The sequence below is a fragment of the Pinus tabuliformis genome, chromosome 6, assembly GCF_031772625.1.
Source record: "Pinus tabuliformis cultivar Carrire ecotype Pingquan chromosome 6, CPIR1, whole genome shotgun sequence".
NCBI lineage: Eukaryota > Viridiplantae > Streptophyta > Pinopsida > Pinales > Pinaceae > Pinus > Pinus tabuliformis.
In genome coordinates, this window is record NC_142292.1 from 1487931990 (window position 1) to 1487939592 (window position 7603).

The 7603-nt window shown below is 34.7% G+C and overlaps 1 pseudogene; it reads right to left on the reverse strand.

The window, feature by feature from the left end:
* Positions 1 to 294: 294 nt before the first annotated feature.
* On the reverse strand, positions 295 to 1290 carry LOC149264268 (serine/arginine-rich splicing factor SR30 pseudogene; annotated as a pseudogene).
* Between the last annotated feature and the right edge of the window lie 6313 nt (positions 1291 to 7603).

Consider the following 7603-nt stretch of genomic DNA (forward strand, 5'->3'; position numbering starts at 1 on the left):
ATATCAAAAACACGTAAGTCCAAATAAATTCCTAACCAACCCAAAAATTAGAGGTTCTGCCACTCAGCTAGAGATGTGCAAGTTCAGAAAATAATACAAGAGTCTCTTTAGAGACAACAATAGGTGTTGATGTTAAATGATTCAGCAACACCACACATAGATGTAAATGACCAGAGGTTACCACGATGTTCTCAAGAAATTGTTGTTTGAACAACTTTCCACTTTTTATAGAAGCTCCTCTAAGAGATCTCCCAGACTGCCACTAACTTTCCAAAATAAAATTGTGTATAGTATTTAGTTTAACCATCTCGGGGGAGGTGGAGACAGACTTCGCGCTGATTTAACTGCAGGTGAACGAGAATAGGATTCGCTGCGGCTCCTGCTAGGGCTGGGGCTCTGAATGAGGCTGCAGCTTCTAGGACTCTGAGTTCGAGGTTTATATGAGGTTGCCAAACGCTGAGGGGTTCTGGACCTTGACCTGGATCTTGATAGTGATCTAGATAGAGAATGGCGTCTAGGAAGAGGGCGAGGCTGAGATGGAGACATTGAACGAGGTGGTGCTTTGTGCTTTGGAGACTTGCTGCGGCTCCTAATACAGATCCTGCTGCCAATAAGGCTCCTGCTTCTGCTTCTGTTTCGGCTCCGACTGCGACTCCGTGACACAGAACGACTACTACTATGGCTGTAACTGCGGCTGGGGCTCCTTGAAATGCTACGCTTGGATACATACGCCTTGACCTGGATATAACCCCGAGAAAATGCATTCCTGAATTCAGAGTCATTAAGCTTTCTGATAGCATATTTCATGTCATTGTAGTTCGTGTAGTCCACAATCCCAGTTGTACCACTGCTGCCACGAAAGACTTGAGAAAAACCAACATCGCCAGCTCCTCGCATATGGTCCTTTAGATCCTGCCATGACGGCGATGATGGTAGGCCAGTATCAAGGACGCGATATTCAGATCACCGAGATACTCCTCCACTGCGCCCCCCAGCGCTGCTGTAACTACTATAACGATCATTAGTTGAAGATTGTCCCCGACCACGATGGGTAAGCTCGACTCGTAAACGATTGCCATCAAAATTATACCCATCACGACCACGAATAGCATCCTCTACGTCATGAGCATCCTCAAACTCAATAAAACAATAAGCTGGAGTCCTGGGAGGAATCTTCAGATCAATATCAACCATAAGTCCACACTTGTAAAATAGGTCTTCAACTTCCCTTTCCCTAATATCGCCAGGTAGATTCCCAACATATAATGTTCGAGTTGCACGGCTACTCATTGTCACCAATCAAAGAAATACGTAGTAATTTTTGCTTAAAAAACAACAGACGAGTTCGACTAAAGAGTTGGGAGATGCGACCTGAGCGAACTCTGTGAGCGTCCAGAAGCACAACGGGTAGGGACTTCGATGGATTCTGTCACCACAAACCATAAACCCTAAAGAACCTAGAGGTGTGCGCATAAAATAGTATTCTGAGAGTAATCAACAAGGGTATGAAATGATGAAGATACAGAGATGAGGAGACGAATCTAGTATTCTGAGAGTAATCAACAAGGGTATGAAATGATGAAGATACAGAGATGAGGAGACGAATCTGAATGTTGTGAACGAATGGGCAAGGGTTTTATTGGCAAAACTCAATATGCATACACAATATATACGTAAATTTGGAGGGTCAAAACTTGAGATGTTCAAGGAAATAATTAGGACTTTGTTTGGAGGTTCAAGCACCGACCCCTCCAATTTTTTTTTTTAATTTAACTAGGTTGTTGTGAGTTCCAGTTTGATTGAAAATGATATGGTTAAATTAAGTTTTTTTTAATTTAACAATATCATTTTCAATCAAACTGGAACTCTAGACCTCTAACATTACTTTTTCTTTTTCTTTTCTTTTCACTGGATTATTTTTGTCAATTTTTAAAAATTATAAAATAAAAGTTTTTGGTATTTAAATTATTATTTTAATTATAAAATTAAGAATTATAAATATGTTTTTATTTTTAAAATGAATTTAGGTGTTTCATAATATTTTTATTAAAAAAGGTTATTCAAAAACTAGAGGAAACAACTCACTGTATTTTTATGACTTTCTATGTAAATTTAAATTTATAATATGATATATATAAAAAAAATCTATTTACACATTTTTGTCTCTATTAATTTTTCATTAAGTTTTAATGGGAAGGTATGCAAAGTAACCATGAATATAAATTTATCATTATATTTTCATTTATAGATAAATTTTTATGTTCGGCTTGAAAACTTGTAATAATAGATCATCCTACTTTGTATAACAAAATAATATTATTTTCAATAGATTGTTCATAAGAGCCAAATCGAGAATCATACCACTAAACCAAATGCCCTCGTATGAATATTTGATTATTCGAGAACAAAAGTTTTTTTGATTATTGGAGAACAAAAGGTATCACAGTTATTTTTTATTTGATTATTGGAGAACGAGTGAGGTATCACAGTTATTTTTCCATTTTGAGTCACAGTGTAGCAAAAATAAAGGAGAAGCGGCATTTGAACCAATTCCCACACCCAAGATCAAAACTCGAGCGTTAGAATACTTGGCCATCTAGATTAAATAATCTATGTGTTTCACATTGAAAGGAGATTTGAACAGACACGCTTATAGACCATGACCTTAATCTTCCATCCATATCTAGTTGAATTTGTGCACTCTTCAATGCATAGACTTTATTAAACTCATAATAAATAGCTTTATATGATAGACACCTTTTACAAAATGACAATCAACCCATGTTCAATTCAGCTTATAGAAAAGGGAAACCTGTAATTTATTTAATCAATGAAACTACCAACAAAGCAAGTCTGATCATGCATCATTGTCATCATTTTGGGAAAACAAGGCATATGAGCTTCACCCAATTCACATTGGTCTTTCATTATTCTATTTTTGGGTTCATGATAATTAAAAATATATTGAAAACTAAATGTCCACTAAATATCGGTTTGTCGCTGTAATATTGATGGTGAACATTCTATATGGCCTATAGGCACCCAAAAATAAGCTAGGCATCTTCAAAAAATACCACTTTATGTGCAACGATATTTTGAAATGAATTGTTTATCCGCTTATAAATTTCCTCGAGCATCTTTATGTCTATTGTAGATTCTAATAATATCTCAAAAATTGCAAGTCAATAGAGTTCAAACAATTTATCTCTCTTGACCATCAGACATATTTTATCCAACATTGTACCACTTTAACCACTTGACCGAATGCCATCATAAGCACCTTCGCCACGTTGGTTTTTTTTTTAGAGGAAGAAAAGTGTCTTTTGTCATTAAGAAAATGTGAAGATACATAATCAGAAAATGTAGTTAATTCCCAGTAGAAGGGAAATAAAAGATAAGAGATGCCGAGAGAAGAAAAAAACAGAGCAAATTAGGGAGAACCAAAGAAATCTATGAAAAAACAATAATGACATCCATGTCGAGTCCAACCAAGGGAGAATATAGAGTCAAGCGTCGTGACAGTCCATAGGGAAACCAAGGGCCTTTAGAGCTCAAAGGAGCCCAAATGAAGAATGGAATCGTCAACCAAGTGCTCAAAAAACATTCTACCAGGGAGGAGGGAGATTCCACGTTTGGACAGAGCGTCCGCAACCACATTTCTTGTACACATGGAGGAAAGATAAGTCCTCGAAGGAGGAACATAGAGAAGCAATGTTAGCCATCCAGTGGTGAAGTAGAGGGACCTCAAGAGAGTTCTTCTCCTGCAGCCAATCAATGATGACTTTAGAATCTTTAGCTATCTTAATGGAATTGATAACAAGCCAGGAAACATTTTGAAGTACACCACACAATGCAATGATCTCTACTCGACAATTTGTGCCACCCCCACCATTCCAAAAGAAACAAATTTCCTTATTGGGGCAGAGTTTGATAAGGGCTCCACAACCACAAAGTACTTCAGCAAAGGCTCCATCAAAGAAGCCAAAAGGAAAAAAACATCCCAAATCCCGAAAGATAATTGAACGTCGAGGAGACCTTGGGATCCAATGGCCAGTCACCAAAAAATATCCAACAATTTTGACACATGTAGAATCCCAATCATGAAGCTAATTTTGGAAAACAAAGGAATGCCTAGAATCGTATATCCCCCATAGAACATACATAGGGATTCCTCTATATGATCTATGTTTTGTGGTCCAATACATCACATATTCATAGATAGAGGTCCATAACCTATCAATCTAAAGTTGTAGGAGTTCCACTACATGGTCAAAAATGGCCTTTGCAAAAGGCTAATCCAAGAAAAAGTGAAAAACGTCCTCAAATGTTGATTGGAAGAAAAGACAGCACCCCGAACCCTGAATACCTCTTTTCATCAAGTTCTCTCATGTGAGAATACAATTAAAGAAGATTAACCAGGGAAAACATTTACTCTTCAAGGGGGCTTTACATTTCCACACAGGCAATATCTATTCATCATATGGGCTAGGAGAAGGAGATCCTAAAATATATCAATAAATTTCCTTGACTGCAAAGGTGTCTCCAGTAGCTCGCCCACCCCAAGCAAGGAAATCATGGTTGCCTTTTAGTTCAATACTTTCCTCAATAAGTTTAAGTCTAAATGACTCCCATCCACATTCATATACAACATTAAGGCTCAAATCCCATGAGTGTGGCCAAGAAGGAAAAAGGCACTCCTAAGGGAGCCGATTTATCAAATTTGCTAAAAAATGGAATCCCAAATGGTGTAGAGCGATTAATATTTGAGTGGAGAGAATATGGTTACCATTAAATCCCTTGAGCTTATCCACGCCTAAATGGATATTAACACCATTACCAACTTGCACCTTCAGATTACGACAAAGCCATGTTTTTGCTGACATACAACTACTCCATATATATGAGATCCTACATTTTGTAGGTGCACCATTGGCGACCCAATCCTCCAATGATTGTTGTTGCAAGTATTTTACATGGATAATATCACACCACATAGCCTGAGGATTAAAATCCCTACAAATATTATGAGAAAGGGGTGCCAAATCAAATTGTTTCGTGTCCCTAAGGCCCCAACCACTCGAATCTTGAGGATGAGTTAGGGAGTCTAGCTTTATGAGGTCAAATTCCGCCCCCCCCCCCCCCCCCCCCCCCCCCCTCCAGCTCCCGACCATAGGAACTTGGTGATGATTGTGTTCATTTTGTGAATGATTGTTGCACAAAGAAGAAACAAACAAATCCAATACACAAAAGTTCATTATAGAATTGATTTAATCATGTTCACTCTGTCTTCGAGGGTTAGCCATGTGTGGTCCCATATAAAGAGATTTTTCTAAATTTTATGGATCAACCAATCCCAGTCCTGAATAAGATAATTGCAAGGTTTGAGTGAGCAACCTAAGTATTTGAAACCCGAAGACAAAAGGACAGATTTTACCCCAGATTATTAGCTTAGATTTATCCTTGTTAATTATCAAGCCTGAGACTGTTCCAAATTTAGACAAAATTTGATATAAAGCTTCCCATTCTAAGAATTTGGTATCTCTGAAGCACGAGACATCATCCACGAAGAGAATATGTGTTGTAGAAGTCGTGGAAGAGACCATGCATCTAGATATGACTCCAAGAGTTTTCGCTTTGCTAAAAAATCTATTGAGTGAGTACATAACCAATATGAAAAGGAGCTGTGAAAGAAAACATCCTTGTCTTAGACCCCTAGAGATTTTGACAAAATATGTGGAAAATCCATTAATTAAGACAACCATAGAAGTTGAAGTCACACATGCCATTATCCATCTAATGCATTGATGAGTGAAGCTGATTTTGTGTAGGATGAGGCGAAGAAAATCCTAGTCCACTCGATCATATGCCCAAAAGAGATCAATTTTCATAAGGCAAGATTTTTTTTAGTCGATTTGATCGAATGGATACACTCTTATGCGATTGCAACAACATCTTGTATTCTCTTGTCAGGTAGAAATCCAAATTGTTTCGGACATATATGGGGACAAATGATATTTTTGACTCTATTAGCTATAATTTTTTATATCAATTTATAAGCAAAATTATAAAGAGAGATAGGCCTAAATTCAGAAAAGCTTATAAAATTTGATTTTTTTTTAATTAAAACGAGGAAGGTTGTGTTGATGGCACCTATGATAAGACCATTCACCCTCGGTTCTTCCACCATTTGCAACAAATTAGGCCCCATATTGTCGAAGAAAGAAATATAAAGCTCTACTAGGCAACCATCAGGGCTTGGAATTTTAGTTTTTTCCATTTCTTTAAATGAATGTAGAATCTCATCTTCTGAAATAGAGTTGTCCATAAATCCTACGTCATCCTCATTTACAAATCAGGGATGGATATTTGTCAGGTCAACTTTATCCAAGACGTTATCCTGCACTCATTCTTTGTACTTCCCACTGAAAAAATTGAAAGCTTCTTTTATAGTCTCCTTTTGTGAAGTGAGAAACCTACCCTTGGAATTCTTTATGTTCCTTATAGAATTGACAACCCTTCATTTACTAGCTACCTTATTGAAAAATCTGGTGTTTTTATCCCCATTTTTTTATCCAATAGACCTAGCTTTTGAGGAGACACTCTTCTTCCTAGTCTTTTAATAGTTTTTTTCCCTTAGTACAAGATCCCTTACCTTATTCATATTGTTAATTAGAAGCACTATTACTAATCTTAGTTTTAAAATCGATTATCTTTAATAATTTCTTTATTTATTACTGTATTTTTATTTTTTAAACTTAAAATTAAACTTATACTATCTATATATTGAAAAAAAATATATGTAAAAAAATTATCAACATATAAAAAACTATTTATCATCAAAATTATGATAACTTTATTAAATCTAAAACTCATTTAATTTATTATAAATTTAGAATTTAATTTAATCATAATCCTTATTATATTTTCAATGACATTCTTCTTTGAATTATTTGGAAAATAGATAAAACAAACATAAGTTCAAAGTGGAAGAAGTCCTTTTGTATTATAAAACTATAGTTTTAGATGATGCTCTCTTAAATTAATAATTTTTTATTTTTTCCTTCCTATCTTTGTATTAACTTAAACTAACTTAAATATCTATATTATAGAAAATTAATTTATCATTAACATTATGGAAAACATAAACATCCATTTAATTTATTATGAATTAAAAATTTATTTTAATCATAATCATTATTATACTTTTAACCACATGCTTTCTCGAATTATTTTGAAAAGCACAATGTAGATAGAACAACATAAGTTCAAAGTTGAATAAGTCCTTCTAGATTATAAAACTACAATTGGGATGACCCTATATTGAACAAATTATTATATTTTTCAAATTTTTTATACAATTAGTATAAATTAAGTGAAATAAGTCTTTTTAGATTATAAAATAGAATTTGGATGATCTTATATTCAACCCGTTATTATAATTTTCAATATTTTTTTTATATAATTAGTGTAAATTTCTTTAACTTTATTAAATAATATAAATGATACAAATAATTTGGAAAATAAATATAAGTATTTTATTGTTTGAAAGAGTTTGAATTTATTTAAATTCATGTTGATGTTTTTATGTAAACATTTAGAAGTA